This window comes from Oreochromis niloticus, linkage group LG3 (genome assembly GCF_001858045.2).
Source record: "Oreochromis niloticus isolate F11D_XX linkage group LG3, O_niloticus_UMD_NMBU, whole genome shotgun sequence".
Lineage (NCBI taxonomy): Eukaryota > Metazoa > Chordata > Actinopteri > Cichliformes > Cichlidae > Oreochromis > Oreochromis niloticus.
Window position 1 is genome coordinate 25,342,040 of NC_031967.2, and position 15,384 is coordinate 25,357,423.

Consider the following 15,384-nt stretch of genomic DNA (forward strand, 5'->3'; position numbering starts at 1 on the left):
GTGGTGGCCTGAAACTGAGAACAACACGTATTGGGGAGACAGCATTCATGTATCACACAATAAATGTCTGTGGATGTTCAGAAACATTGGCTGATAAGATGACTGAAGATAAAATATTCCAACATTATGATGATTCACAGCACACTGCACAAATCACATAAAAGTCTCTGAGAATAAAACATAATTATGAGCTGGTAAAATATGTCACCTGACCTGAAACAACAGAAGGTAAGAAGAAAACACAAGAAGCAAGCCTGCATGTTTGCAGTGGACAGGAAATGTGAACACGTCACACAACTGCTGTGGTCAAAGCTACAGGAGCTGTTTGAGGTTTGTATAAAAGGAAAGGAAGCACAGAGAGGCCACAGTCAGAAGAAACACTCTGGTCTTATCTGTATTAAATGCAGCTTCTCTTTTTATTATTGATGTAAAGTCAAAGTGTTTGAGATCAGCTGAGGATCAGAGTGCAGCAGGGCTGGATGTGAGGATGGGGCACTCTTTGCTCTGCATGACGGGCTTATTGTGTAAGTACATTTGTGACATTGTTTGAATGGCACTGATTAATGAAAGTGTTTCTCATGTGTGAGAATTAGAGTGTATCACTGGTTTGAAGTGTTTATCTGAGAGTTTGAACAAAGCATATTTGTGATGTTTCTGATAGTTACAGACAAATGTTGGCTGGTTCCTTGGTTCAGTTTAGTCTGGAGTATCGTGTTGGATACATCGCTGCTTGTTTGCACTTGACTCATTGTTGTGCACAAGTTCCTATTATATTATTATCATTATCATATTAATAGTGTTTTATGCACAGAAATATTTTGATGAGCAGTAACTGTGTCATGTAAAAATTAATCTTTAAAAAACACTTTTGTTCATCTTGAGTTTGATTTTCTGTTTGATCCTGATGATGTTTAATCTTTACTTTAGTGCTCGGTACTCTCTTCTACATTAATGCTGAAGGTGAGAAATCTTTCTTATTCTTTTCTTCACATTTATATAATATGTATTTTTTGCTCTGATATTTCATATTTCATGCACCATTTTAAATCACATTCTGTTTCTCTGTTTGTGCATCGTTTTATTTAAGATATAAAATCAGTTTATTAACAATGAGTCAGTGAAATCCTGCAGCTCTGTGCAGTCACTCTGTTGTTTTGCTCAGAATATTAATTAACTGCTTTAATTTGTTTCATGAAAACACATCTTATTATTTTCAAGTCCAAATGTCACCAGGATGCAGTAAATCTTTTGACTCTTAACAGCAGCAATAAAAATCAGGACAGCTTCAAAATGACTTTATGCTTCCATCAATCTCTAACTTGATGTGTTTATGTGAACAGTTCCCAATAAGCCCACCGTGATCCTCGAACCATCCTGGCCTCAGATATACAGCAGTGAGACAGTCACTGTCAGATGTGAAGGAAGTCAGTCGCTGTTTGTTTGGAGAGATGGCACATTTATCAGATCTCGAACATCTGAATACAGAATCAGCAGAGCTACTGAGTCTGACAGTGGAGGATACAGCTGCTGCACCATGAGTCTTTCAGTTTGCAGTGACATCATCACACTGACTGTATCATGTAAGTTGGACACATTTCATTCAGTCATATTGTTCTTTGTTTTAGTTTTGTAACAAAATCGTGGAAAATCATAAAAAATATTAAACACAGATGTAATGATCTCAGTTTCTTCAGTACCTGCACATGTGTACTTTCCACCACTGCAGCTCAGAATTATGACACAATTATTTTGTTTTTATAATTTACTTTTAAGTTAAACAAACATGATCAATAAATACAGAATGAGCAGAGCTGCTGTCTGACGATGGAAAATACAGATGCTGAAAAAAGAAAAGGCTGATCATCAACAGAGAAGAGTTCTGTTATCACATCACAGCCCTGGTTGGAGTCGGGGAGAGCATACAGTATGAAAAACATCTGTGTAAATTATGGTGACTGATAAATGCTGCTGACTGTCCACTGGTTATGCATCTTTATGCATATATATTTATGTGATCATGATCCTTAAAACAAACATTTAAATAAAAACAGATTAACAAAAAATCTGAAAATAAGAGTTTCCACATTCAACTGGCCTCAGATCAGCTAACAGTGTATAGTTCACCTGTCTCTGCATTTAGGAGTACAGTTTGGTGGCAGAGCATAAAAACAGTCTCACCTGATTCATGATTCACTCTGATAAAGTTTTCATCATGTTATATACATCCAGCGTTAACTCCTGGCTCTCTAGCTGGCTAACAGTTAGCTGAGATACCTGTGCTGTCCTCATGTGCTGCCAGTTGTTGATTCTCATCAAATTTGCTTTGAAGAAACTTTTTTTTCTTGTGCTGTTGGTGCCTGTTTGTAACAAGTGTGATGATCACACTGAGATCAGGGACCGACCTACCTGAGAAACCTGAGATCTATTATTGAACTCCATCTATCTTCTTAACCCATCATCCAGGGTTGTGACCTATTAAGCACTTACTGAATTTAAAAGAAAAATAAGAATTGCATTTTTTTAAATGACTATTAAGTTTTTATGTTAACATCTTTATCTGCTTTATAACAAAGTGTTTTTTCCTGTAAACTCCACAGCAAGTAAACCCAGAGCCACACTGACAGCACAAAGTTCAATCATACCAGCAGGGGGCAGTGTGACACTGAGCTGCTCTGTGGAGGGCTCTGCTGGCTGGAAGTTTGACTGGTTCAGACGTGATTCACAGTTTTCTGGAGCTGAGAAAATAGGAGCTGGAACATCAGAGCACACTATCAGTATTTCAGAAGGAGGCATCTATTACTGCAGAGGAGGGAGAGGAGATCCAGTTTTCTCCACAGAGGACAGTGCTGCAGTTACAATTCAGAAACAAGGTGAGGGTGAAATTTTGTTCTGAAATAAACGAAAAATCATGATTAAACTGAAGTAACAATTTATAAATATGATTTATGTTTTTTTCAGTTTAATATTTGTGTTTGTTTGTTGAACAGTTTTGGCTGCTGTGAAACTGCAGCACAGCTGGTCTCAGATATTCACTGGTGAGACAATCACTCTCAGATGTGAGATTCAGGGAGGTGAAGGAAAGGTGTGGAAATATGAATGGGCAGCACCCAACACAAACAGCCCTCCAACATCCAGTGAATACAGGATCAGCAGAGTTTCAGTGTCCCACAGTGGAGACTACAGATGTCGGGGTAGCAGTGACTATCTCTTAACAGGATGGAGTGATGCCTTCAGACTGACAGTTTCATGTAAGTTGGACCATGATTCATGCTGACATTTAATGTTTTCATGTTTACATCTGTCTTAACAGGAAAACTCCAACAATGATCCAGCTGTCTGCAGGCAGCTCAGGACAACAGTTTTACTCACTGTGCAAACAGAAAGCAGAGACACCATGGAGGCTCTTAAAATATCAGCAGTTTAACCATCATGTTGTGTTCCGGTCAAATGTCACTGAATTGAAAGTTTTATCGCTGGGAAACTTATTTAATTTAATCAGATTAACCTAAGATTCCATAACTTTGTCCACAAAGAGGATTTCAGCAGACAAAAAAAGCTGCATTAATTTTGTGTTTTTATTCAACACATGTTCCTGGTCAAAAATGTTCAATCATTAGAAATGGACGGAGGACACAACAAGGCAATGCACACACACACACACACACACACACACACACACCTTGAGTTCCCTAGCAACCACTGCAGGAAGAGCGTCTCTCCCATGGGAACAACTTTGTTGGCAATTCTCACCGACAGCTGCAACATTGTTTCATCAGCACTGAACTTTTCTCATAACTGTGGTGTTTGTTGCTTATTTGAGGATCATGATCACATATTTGTCACCACACTGTTGAGGAGGAGAGATGCCAGGAAACTGACAGTGAGATGCATTAGAGGAGGAAGTGTCAGAAGCTGAAGATGACATGGATATAATCCAGACCCAGAAATGAGAAATGAGGATGAATTCAGTGATGAAGAGGATGGCCATGATGAGGCTGCTTTAACATTCTAGTCACAAAATGGGAACCTGTCCCCACCTGAAATTCAAGATGGGCTTTCAGCTGAAAAAGCCACCAAGATGATTACAGGGACAATTTTTCAGGCCATCTTGTCACTCCAGAAGTTTAACATGTTGTTGTGGGTGATTAACTTTGACAACTGTGATACAAAACCAGGGCGTTGTCGACAAGACAAATCTGCAGTGATCAGAGAAGTTTGGGACAATGTGTGGAGCAGCAGCCACTCATCCATATCCCAAGTCTAAACGTGACAGTGGATGTGCGTCTGGTTGCTTTATGGGATGCTGCCCTTTCAAACAGTATTTGCCAAACAAGCTTCTAAATATGGCATAAAGATTTGGGCACCATGTGATACCAGGACAAGTTATACCTGGAACATGCAGGTTTATACTGGGAAACCTGCAGACGGTGTTGCTGAAAAGAACCAAGTGAAGTATGAGGATCTGAAGATGATTGGAGGTCTCAGTGACATAAGATGATAATTTCTTCATCTCCTACGCTCTTGGTCAGGAGCTTTGTGTCAGAAGCAAGTTTACCTTTGGGATCGTTTCCTCTACAAACAAATGAAATGTGCCTCATCAGTTTGACCAGCAACACCACAGGTGTTACTTTGTGACTGTATAAACATTTGAAATGGTTTCAAAACAAATGTTCTTGGTAACTTTGACCCAAATGAGTCTGTGATAAACAGCATATTATCCTTTCTCTGATTATTTATTATAGTCAAAATAACCTGGAAATTGTGTTTTTCACAACTCAAAGGTGCATAAAAAAGATTAAGAGACAAACAGACCACAAATAACAGACGTTCAAAAACTGTAATGTTCACAAGAACTTAAGTTGATAAAAAGACAAAACACAATAATTGTTATGATGAATCTTAATGGAACGTCTATTTGTGACAGAACAAAAAAATAGTTTAACAGAAAATGAAAACAACATGAGGGTTAAAGAGGAACGTACAGAGATGACAGTTTGATAAGAGAATCATAAATCAGTGAAATATCTTTTGTTAAACAGTCCAATATGTCACATGCAGGATGACTAATTTCTGTTTGTGTTTGTAGATAAATTACTCAGTGAATGTTTAAAGTGTGATCTGTACTGTAAGAAACTTATTCGTGGTGACAATTTAATGTTTTACTTATTTTGTTTCTTCAACAGCAAGTAAACCCAGAGCCACACTGACAGCACACAGTTCAGTCATACCAGCAGGGGGCAGTGTGACACTGAGCTGCTCTGTGGAGGGCTCTGCTGGCTGGAAGTTTGACTGGTTCAGACGTGATTCAGTCTCTTCTAAAGCTCAGCTCATGAGAGGAAATGAAGCAAACAGAGTTATTAGTGTCTCACAAGGAGGTCTGTACCACTGCAGAGGAGGGAGAGGAGATCCAGTTTACTACACAGAGGACAGCAGTGACGTCACAGTTAAGGAAACACGTGAGTTTACTTTTTTTATTTCTGGCAAGCTGAGAGATCATTATGTGATCTGTGCTAACAGCTTTGATTTTATGTTTCTATTTGTCTCTAACTGGATATTTTCCTGTGAACAGTTCCCAGTAAGCCCACTGTGACCCTGCAGCCATCCTGGACTCAGATATACAGCGGTGAGACAGTCACTGTCAGATGTGAGATTCAGGGAGGTGAAGGAGCTCAGTGGACGTATGAATGGAGAGCAGCCAAGTTAAACACACCTCCAACATCCAATGAATACAGAATCATCAGAGCTACTGAGTCTGACAGTGGAGGATACAGCTGCCGGGGCAGAAGGGACTATTTCTTCTCAGAGTGGAGTGATATCATCACACTGACTGTATCATGTAAGATCTTCATCCAGAGTATCTAAATAAGGAAAAATCACTTCTTTTTTCTTACAGCTTTATAACTGTCTTTCATGTTGGTCAGTAAAATGTTTAGTTTTTATTCCAACAACAAAAACCTGAACAGCAGCTTTTTATTCACAGTGAAGAGAACAAAACATATGAGAGTAACTTCTCTGCTGTGCAGCTCTAATACATGAAAGATGAAATGCAGAACAAATGCTGAATCTGTCTCAGCTGCTCCACCACATCCACTAAGAAACATTAAATCCACTGATTGTTCCTCATGTGTGTTTTTAACTTATAAATTCAGCAAATTAAATCTGAAAGATTAGTGTTGTATTTGTGTGATAGTTGTACAGTTTGTTGTAGCTTCACCATTAAAGTTATGTGATATTTATTATTTCCATATTTCCACCAAGTTATTTCAACTGGTTTGATTCAGTCATTGACTTTTGTTCTTTTTCTAAACTGAACTGCAGATAAACCAAAGGCCAAACTGAGAGCTGATAACACAGCTGTTCCAGTAGGGGGCAGTGTGACCCTGACCTGCTCTGTGAACCCATCATCATCATCTGGATGGAAATACTACTGGTACAGAGATGAGAAATCCTCTGAAGCCCTGACCACACAAGATGCAGTTTTCCACTCAAATGGACAAATCAGTGTCTCACAGGAAGGACTCTACAGGTGCAGAGGAGGAAGAGGAAACCCAGTTTACTACACAGAGGACAGCCAGTCAGTCAGGATTGGGAAAACTGGTCAGTTTAACATGACGTCAAAATAAAATTCCTGATTAAGGAGGAAGATGAAGAACAAAAGGCATTAACATTTTTGACATTCATGTGTTTTTATTGTACTTTCTTGAACATTAACAGCCTCAAACAGGCCTGTTGTGACTCTGTATCCAAACTGGTCTGAGATATACAGAGGAGAGACGATCACTGTCAGATGTGAGATCCATGGAGGAGACACTGAGTGGGATTATGAGTGGGAAACAAACAGCAGGATAAAAGCTCCAAATCAAAATGAATACAGGATTAGATCTGCTTCATCATCCAACAGTGGAAACTATCGCTGTAAGGGCAGAATGAAAAGTTCACAGCATAAAACAACAGAGTGGAGTGATTCAGTCACACTGACAGTTTCTGACAGTAAGTAGAGTCATAGTTCATTTAACCTGGAAATAGAAACAGTTTGTAAAAATGTGTTTTTATTAGTACATGTTGAGATATTTGACATGTTTAGATAGTCTCACTCTTAAAGTTCATCATAAATATTTGTGAGTCAACATTTTAGTGACATTGAATTCAGAGTTAAGAGACGAAACATTGAGAGAAAATCTTTGTTGAACAGATAAACCCCGTCCTGTCCTCACTGTGTCTCCATCATGGCTGAGTCCTGGAGCCTCAGTAACTCTGAACTGTGAGGTTGAACATCCGTCTGCAGGATGGAGCTTCTACTGGTATAAAGCTGTTCCTGATCTATCAGAGAAATCCTCCAGTTATGAGCTGCTACCTGATGGCAGTGGGACTGCACAGGACTCCTACATCATTCATGGACAGACACACACAGCAGGATATGTGTGCAGAGCTGGAAGAGGAGACCCAGAGTATCACACTGATCACAGTCAACCAAAGTTTGTCTGGTCTGCAGGTCAGTTTGAGGAACTTTAATCTTCGTGTTGATGATTTGAAAGTCTGTAAATCTGGCTGCATAACTAGCAGGACTCCTGTGAACCACACAAAAGTCAAACGTATATTTCCACTGTGATATTTTGAATCCTAACATCTGTGAGCTTTGTCTCTTCACTGCATGTTGTTTCCAGATGTTCATTCAGCAGCGTCTCTCACAGTGAGTCCTGACAGAGTGCAACACTTCACCTCTGACTCTGTCTCACTGACCTGTGAGGGAAACTTCACTGAGTGGAGAGTGAGGAAGTTCTCTGAGGACGGCCGACTGTACTCTGACTGTAGGAGAATGACTGGATCCACATGTAACATCAACACATCAAAGTCAGATACTGCAGTGTACTGGTGTGAGTCTGGATCAGGAGAGTTCAGCAATGCAGTCAACATCACTGTACAGAGTATGTTATTATACATTTACTTCTTGGATTTGGATGATTTAGACATTTATCCCAGCTTTGCTGTATGTGAAGTAATTTCATGTGGGAAACATAAAGCACATACACACAGTTTTTAAATACACAAAATCAGATCTTCATGATAAAAAAAGCATTTGTAAAATCTGTTCTTATTATTGTTTGTCAGCTTTTTCTCAAAGTGTGCACCAGCTGATGTGACTGAAACAATTGTGTGTGATTGTGTCACAGATGATGGTAATGGTCCTATCCTGGTGAGTCCTGTTCATCCTGTGACTGAGGGAGCTTCTGTTAGTCTGAGCTGCAGTTTGAGAACACAAAAAATACTTTCCAATGTGTTTTTCTATCACAATGACAAACTTATTCAAAATGATCCCCGAGGGGAGCTGAAGATCTCTGCAGTGTCAAAGTCTGATGAAGGTTTCTACAAGTGTCAGTACTCAGGAAGAGAGTCAGCACAGAGCTGGATGTCAGTTAAAGGTGAGCAGGATCAGAACATTTGATGGATTTTTGTAAATGATTTTTGTTTTAAGGCTTGAAGTCAGCTGTGTCACGGCTGGGGCAGCAGTCGTGTTGTGGAGTGAAAGGACCCAAAATGCAGATGGCAGTGGAGATGCGAATGAGGATTTATTTACAGTGAGAAATAACCAAAGCCAGAGCAGAACTAAACATAAACCTAGACTGGGAAAACTAATCACAAAAGGAGGACACGGGGCGAGGAACAGAGAGACACGGAGTAACACAGAGAATGAACACAGACGACGCCACCAGGAGCACAGGCAGACACGCAGTATAAATACACACACACCAGGTAATCAGGAAATGGCACACAGGAGGGGACACGGCTGGAACTAATGGGCATAACGAGACACAAACCTACAAAGTAAAACAGGAAACAGACTGTTTTACAACACAAACCCGGGGACACGAACAGAGCACCGAGGACAGACACAGGTAGGGCTGATAAAACACTAAACTCCAGATTCAACCCTAAACTAATACAAAATCAGAATAAACACAAGGCACAAAGTGAACTCCAAGGAAACACAAAACGCTGGGTCAAAATGACCCAGGACCATGACAAGCTGGTTCAATTTTCTGAGACCTTTTATGAAATTGTCATGAAATATGAATTATAATTATAAATAAGTTCAATAATAATCAATTTCTGTTTGTTGTTACAGTAACTGTGTCAGGAGCTGACAGCTCTTCATCTCCTGTGTGGTTGATTGTTGGACTGGTTTGTGGAGTCTCTCTCATTATTATTCTCCTGCTCTTGTTGTATCGCTGCAGACAGTCCAAGTGTAAGAGCCTCTTTTCTGTTAGTAGTAGTAGTAGTAGTAGTAGTATTGACATTTCATTGAGTATCTGTCACAGGTAGTAACCTAAAACACAACTTTATCACAGAACTTGGAAAGTAATCCAAATAAAACAAAAACAAAAACTAAGAAACCAAATTTCTACCAATCTTAGGAAAACAAACTATGATGAAGGATGTGACAAAACACAAAGGAAGATTGAGGCAGTCTATGAAATACAGGATAATGAGATGATGGGAAACAGGTGGGAACACGGTGATAACTAATGCCCCTTTTCCATTAATACGTACTTGGATCAACTCACAACTATTCGAATCGTATTGATTGGTTTTCTATTACAATCAAGTACCACCTAATGTGCGTGGTCGTCCTAATAGGAACGTGGCTGAGCATCCTATGATGTAATTAGTATGCGTCACACACACTACAACGAAGGTGGACTTTGAGGCGATGATAAACCTGCTGCTTCGTCTGTGAATTTTCGTCAGACTCGGGTACCATGGTGTTGCTTTTGGAGCTGTTTTCCTCATTGCTGGGTTTCAAAAATGGCTGTTTTGATTTTCATCAACGAAATACTCTCATAAGTCATCGAGTGACCCCACTGACCAGCAGTGTTGGGGAGTAACGGAATACATGTACCGCCGTTACGTATTCAGAATACAAAATATGAGTAACTGTATTCCGTTACAGTTACCGTTTAAAAAGGTGGTATTCAGAATACAGTTACTTTGGTGAAATAAATGGAATACACGGCGGTACTTCCCTGTTTCATATTGTCGCGGGTCAGGATTGTTTGGGTTTGTTTGACAGCTACGTTCTGTTGTTCCAGGCGGCAGCGTTACGGTTGCCATGGTTACAGGGTGACGCTCTCTCTCTGCGTGTTTCCTGGGTGAGAGAGCGCCTTTGTGTTGTTGTTGTTGTGCTAAGCTAATAGGCAGACTGCTACAGGCATAGCTCTAAAGAATGTAGCATCATGGGCAGTGTAGTCCGTGCTGCAGGGAGAATGGACTACCATACCCGTTATGTGTCTGTGAGCGAGGGAGGGAGAGAAAGGAAAAGTCCGAGCTGTCACGGAGCAAAAACGGGAGCTGGAAGCATGTAAATATAATAATAACCACAGCAGCCAAGAAGAGAGCCTGAGGAGCCCATTTGTAAGTAAGCTATTAAGACTCAACTGTACACTGTGTTCGTGTTTTCCTCCGGGAAAAATAAGTTCCGTTGGAGCAGCCTTTCAACGCCTCTCTCTGTCTCTGGCAAGCAAAGTTGACCCAGACAACAAAGTAAAGCTAGTTTTCGGCTACCAGCCCGACACGAACCCGACGTATTAGCCCGAGGTCCCTTTACTACGTTTCGGACCTTCAGTAACAGTAATAAATCACAGCAATAGTACATTCACGTAGTTGTAAACAGCATGATAATATATTAAGTATTCCAAAGTATTCAGAATACGTTACTGTCATTGAGTAACGTAACGGAATACGTTACAGAATACATTTTGGGGCATGTATTCAGTATTCTGTAGTGGAATACATTTTAAAAGTAACCTTCCCAACACTGCTGACCAGCCAATCAGTGGGATGCAGGCTGTTGACGTCACATTTTGGGATCGCCTCGGATCGCTTGGAACTCCGGCTGAATAAGTACTGAAAAAGTACCTGGTAACAGGAACTATGACCTGATGGAAAACCCTGAAAACCGTGGCAAGCCGACCTGAGTAGTTACTAATGGAAAAGAGGTTAACAGAATGACTATGGAGGATGTAAAACTAGACACACGATACAGACGAGAACAGAGACCAAAATAAAACAAGAAATGACTGACACTGAGACGCACGAGCTTGACGCAGACAGTAGACAAAACATGGAGCCCAGAGAGAAAGAACAGAGTGAGAATACACAAGGGGATAAACAACCTCTCATTAACCAAATAGACAGATAACCATAATGTAACCATAACATCATACGAGAATGCCAGAATGTCAACAATACAAAATACCAAACTATGAAACCAAGAATTATCAATAATAGAAAACCAGAGAAACCAAAACATCAAAACCCGGGTCAACCATTCAGGGACCTTAAAGGAAGCACAGGCAGGAAGACACCTGCTACACATTGTTGCCTGTTGCACCTCCAACGGTGACATCATGGTAGCTGAAGAGTCATCAGCTGAGAGCCACCCTTCAGTGATGTTTTGCTCCATTAATCCTGGAACATCTTGTGGTGGTGGAGCAATGGGGGGAGGTCTCCCTACTGTCCCTGCAGCTGACCGTAGGACACTTGTCTTCCCCACATCTGGTCTTTCCAGATCTACATAATGTCTTAGATTCAGTTTGTGCTCAGCAGTTTTTATGAAAATCCAGTTGGACAAACATTTAAATAACCAACTGACTACATGCACAAAAGTATTGTTTTATATCAGAACAACACAAACAGTAACATCATGATGGGTTCATGGTCTGAAATATCTGATAGTCTTGGTGTTGATTTAAACACAACTAATGAAACTCTCTAAAAGGTTTTTCTGTTTTTGCACTTATCTTTGAAAAATGTGTCATGTTGGCTTTCATGTGTGAGCCACTGAAACACTGGTGCAGTATATCATGTGAAAAGCACAGAGCAGCTAGAGATGAAACTGTCTTTGAATTTAAGGAAACTGGCACCATGTCATTGGTTTACAGTTGTGTAACTAAAATATCAACATTTCAGGTGCAGATAAACCCCCAGATGTCATTTACTCTAATACTGAACTTGAAAAGTTTGGAAATAAGTGTGAGTACACAAAACATATACAATGTCGAAGAAAAGCCTGGAAAGTTTTTGAAATGTTTAAAAATGTATTAATACTTTTTCTTTTGTGGATTCGATCATCTTAACAGGGAAGCATCATAAACCAGAGCAGAGTGCTGTTTACACTAATGTGAAGACGGGAGCTGCAGGTACAGTCACAACAGTCTCATTCAGTGTTTGTACTTGAATGTGTCATCACATCATTATATTGCAGGTAATTATAGGTCAACATGGAGTTTAGTTATTCACTTACTAATCAGTGTTTCAGCTTTACTGAATCACAGCATCCACAGATTCTGACCCAGACCTCAATCACAAAACACACACATGCAAAGCTGAAGTGTCACAGACAACAAATGATTTTTACTCTTTCACTGTAGTTGTAAAAAGTTCAAAGTCCATATGTATCCAACATGTTTGTATCATATCTGTGCTGAACAAATGTGTCCTGAGCTCTGACGTCTCTTTTAGAGGACAGTCTGATGTATGCTGAGGTCAAACAGCCCAAAAAACAAAAAGCCAAGAAAAACAAAGGTGAGCAAAGTCTGCCATCATCTCCACTGAATATTGTTCAACATGTTTATCTGCTCTTAAAATGTAAATCTGTTTATATTTAGGTCTTCACGAGTATTCATTACTTGGATAATAAAACCTCTCTTACTCTTTGCATTAGTGAAGACATCCAGTTTCCTCCTGGTTAATGATATTATTGTTTTCAATGATCTTCTCTTCATTCACAGGAAAATCAAGTCCTGCAGCTGATGCAGCAGTTTATTCTGAAGTCACATCAGGAAGCTCTCTCAGTAATTCTGCTGCCATGCAGGCTGATTTATTCTTCACATTATTAAATGTCTTCAGCTCATAATATCTTTACATGTTGGAAATCACTTTGTCTTTTTGTGCTTGTCTTACAGGTCAGTGAGGAGAGCTGTAGCAGCAAAGCCAAGAAGAAGCTTTTTATGAAGCCACTCTTGCTCCTCTGCTCCCCAAATATCAGACATGCTCAGCTTTATGTACAGTTACAATATTAAATTTATCATATAGACTCAGTACTGTCTTATAGCATAAAGCATATTCCTATTTGAAATCTATGCTCTATATAGTCAGCTTTTTTTTTTTTTATATTCATTCTTAAAGCTTTCTTTATATAAAACTTAACTGAATGTTTCCTGTTTTAACATCAGTGAGAACAAAGTGTGAAATATGTGATCTTTAGTAGCTGATAGCTCGAGTTAAAGTCAGCAGTGTTACATTAGGAAGTACTGGTGTGAGCACCAACACATACTTTTACTGTATTTGTTCAAAAATCTACATTATATAAAAATCATCTGATCAGTACTGTATGAATTTGAATGTAAGTATTTCTTGTTTTCTTTTCTTTTTTGTTTTCTTTTGTTTTTTTGTTTGTTTGTTTTTTGCTTTATTTTAAACATTTTTATTCATTTCATGCAATTATTCTTATTTATTTCTGTCAGTGCGCCCCAGGGTGGCTGTGGCTACAATGTAGCTTGCCATCACCAGTTTGTGAATGTGTGTGTGAATGGATGACTGGATGTGTAAAGCGCTTTGGGGTCCTTAGGGACTAGTAAAGTGCTATACAAATACAGGCCATTTACCATTTATAGTTAGAAGTATGTCCCCGCCAAATGAACTAAATGAATAAATAACATTCAAACTGATGGTGTGTCATTTACCTGTACCTGTCCCATTGCGTTTAACATAAAATAAAGAAGTCAACAGGTTTTTTTGTAAGTTTCTCCACATGGTGCAAGATAGCGTAGCAGATAGCGTAGCAAGCTACAGAATTAGAAGGTCTGATTTATGTTTATAAATCAAATGAATCCATAAAGACACATGTATGGGCAGAACTTTGTGCCATTAGAAACTGAATTTGAAGAAGTTAAATTTGAATCTGAAATACTCAGATTGAATCTGAATTGCTCAAATTGAATAAAAGCTTCTAAAACTGAATTTGAATTAGCCTAATTTGAAATCCAGTGTATTGGTTTGAAAATAATCGTCACTAAATTGAAACTGAATTTTTATATTTTTAAAATTAATTAATTTAATTTGAAATTGTATTCCATCCTAAATTTTGCTCTTGAATGCTTTCAGTTTCACGTCTCACCATTCAATTTCAGTTCTACAATTCAGTTTTTGGAGTCATACATCCGGGTCCCAACGAGAAATGTCTTTACATGCACAGACATAATGAAGCCTTTGAACATGTTAAGTTAATAGGTGTTGAAAATAACAAGGCCTGATAAACCACTTCTAGAGGAAGCATCTACAGCTGCAGAGGAAGCATCTGAAACACTCATAAATGAAACTTAATATATGAATGAAGAACACCCAGCAGCTCCTCTCATCTCCACCATGAAGAACATACAAATGGGCACAGTAGAAAACGTTTTTACTGAGTTTCATTTGAAATATGTGAAACCACTGAGAGCAGTGCAGTATTTATGCATCATAATAAAGCTTTTCACTCCGGGGTGGACTGAGAAATTCATTCAGGTCAGGAACTTGTCTCTACCCTCGGTCACTTAGACTAACCATGTTATCTACAACTGTCACCATATCAGGCTTTCACTTTTTAAAAAATAAATCACTTTAATGATTTATATTTTATATTCTGTACTGAAAAAGATTGTACTATTAGTGTTAAAGGTAAAGAGAAGAGTGAAGGAAGTTGGAAGAAGATGGCAGCACTGCATGTACAAGGATGTCAGCTACTGATAAACCCCGAAGAAGAAGAATTCAGGGGTCCAAATTCAGGGGCTGCATCCTTCGGAGGCCACATTTGTAGGCCGATTACGTTACAGCGACGTTACACTCCAAATTCGAAGACTCCTCCAAATGCGTCCTTCATTTCCCCAGATTTGAAGGATGAGTCGGGTGTATCCTTCGTGGCCCAACCTATCCCAGAATTCATAGTGCAGCCAAGCCAATTCCAGTTTCCAACAATAGTGGCAGCTAGTTAGTTTTAATATTACTCTTTCTGGGTCACAAAATAAACTTTTAAGATATTTTCAGGCGAGAATGTAGCTCAAATATCTTCAAATATCTGCTCGGTTTATCAAGACATCACATATTGGCCAAAGCGCTCCGACAATATGGCCGAGTTTATTATTAAACTTTACTGAGACAATCTGCAAATTTCATTAAAGTTTAATAAACTATCATCTTGTATTTATTTTTAGTTAGCACATATCCTAAACACTTGAAGCTGTAAGCTAATGATAGTTATATAAGAGCAGATGCATGCTGGTGCAATAAGCTGTACATTTTACATCCAATGGATGCACGATCTGATTAGTCGACTATCAAAATAAT

At 39.1% G+C, this 15,384-nt stretch overlaps 2 protein-coding genes, 2 long non-coding RNA genes and 1 other non-coding gene across 10 annotated transcripts in view; all 5 read left to right on the forward strand.

Moving 5' to 3' along the window:
• LOC109194483 (titin) overlaps window positions 1-15,384 on the forward strand; it is a 722,900-nt gene that overhangs the window by 138,162 nt on the left and 569,354 nt on the right. The gene's annotated exons all lie outside the window — the stretch shown is intronic.
• LOC102081169 (uncharacterized) overlaps window positions 1-15,384 on the forward strand; it is a 151,558-nt gene that overhangs the window by 40,570 nt on the left and 95,604 nt on the right. The window lies entirely within an intron of this gene.
• LOC102077482 (low affinity immunoglobulin gamma Fc region receptor II-b) overlaps window positions 1-15,384 on the forward strand; it is a 74,868-nt gene that overhangs the window by 14,384 nt on the left and 45,100 nt on the right. The gene's annotated exons all lie outside the window — the stretch shown is intronic.
• On the forward strand, window positions 44-1,445 carry LOC109204412 (uncharacterized). The gene is made up of 3 exons (XR_003219155.1): window positions 44-524; window positions 928-960; window positions 1,341-1,445. It is a non-coding gene; the product is annotated as an uncharacterized LOC109204412 (transcript).
• LOC112846246 (uncharacterized) lies at window positions 3,073-5,201 on the forward strand. The gene is made up of 2 exons (XR_003219136.1): window positions 3,073-3,248; window positions 5,184-5,201. It is a non-coding gene; the product is annotated as an uncharacterized LOC112846246 (long non-coding RNA).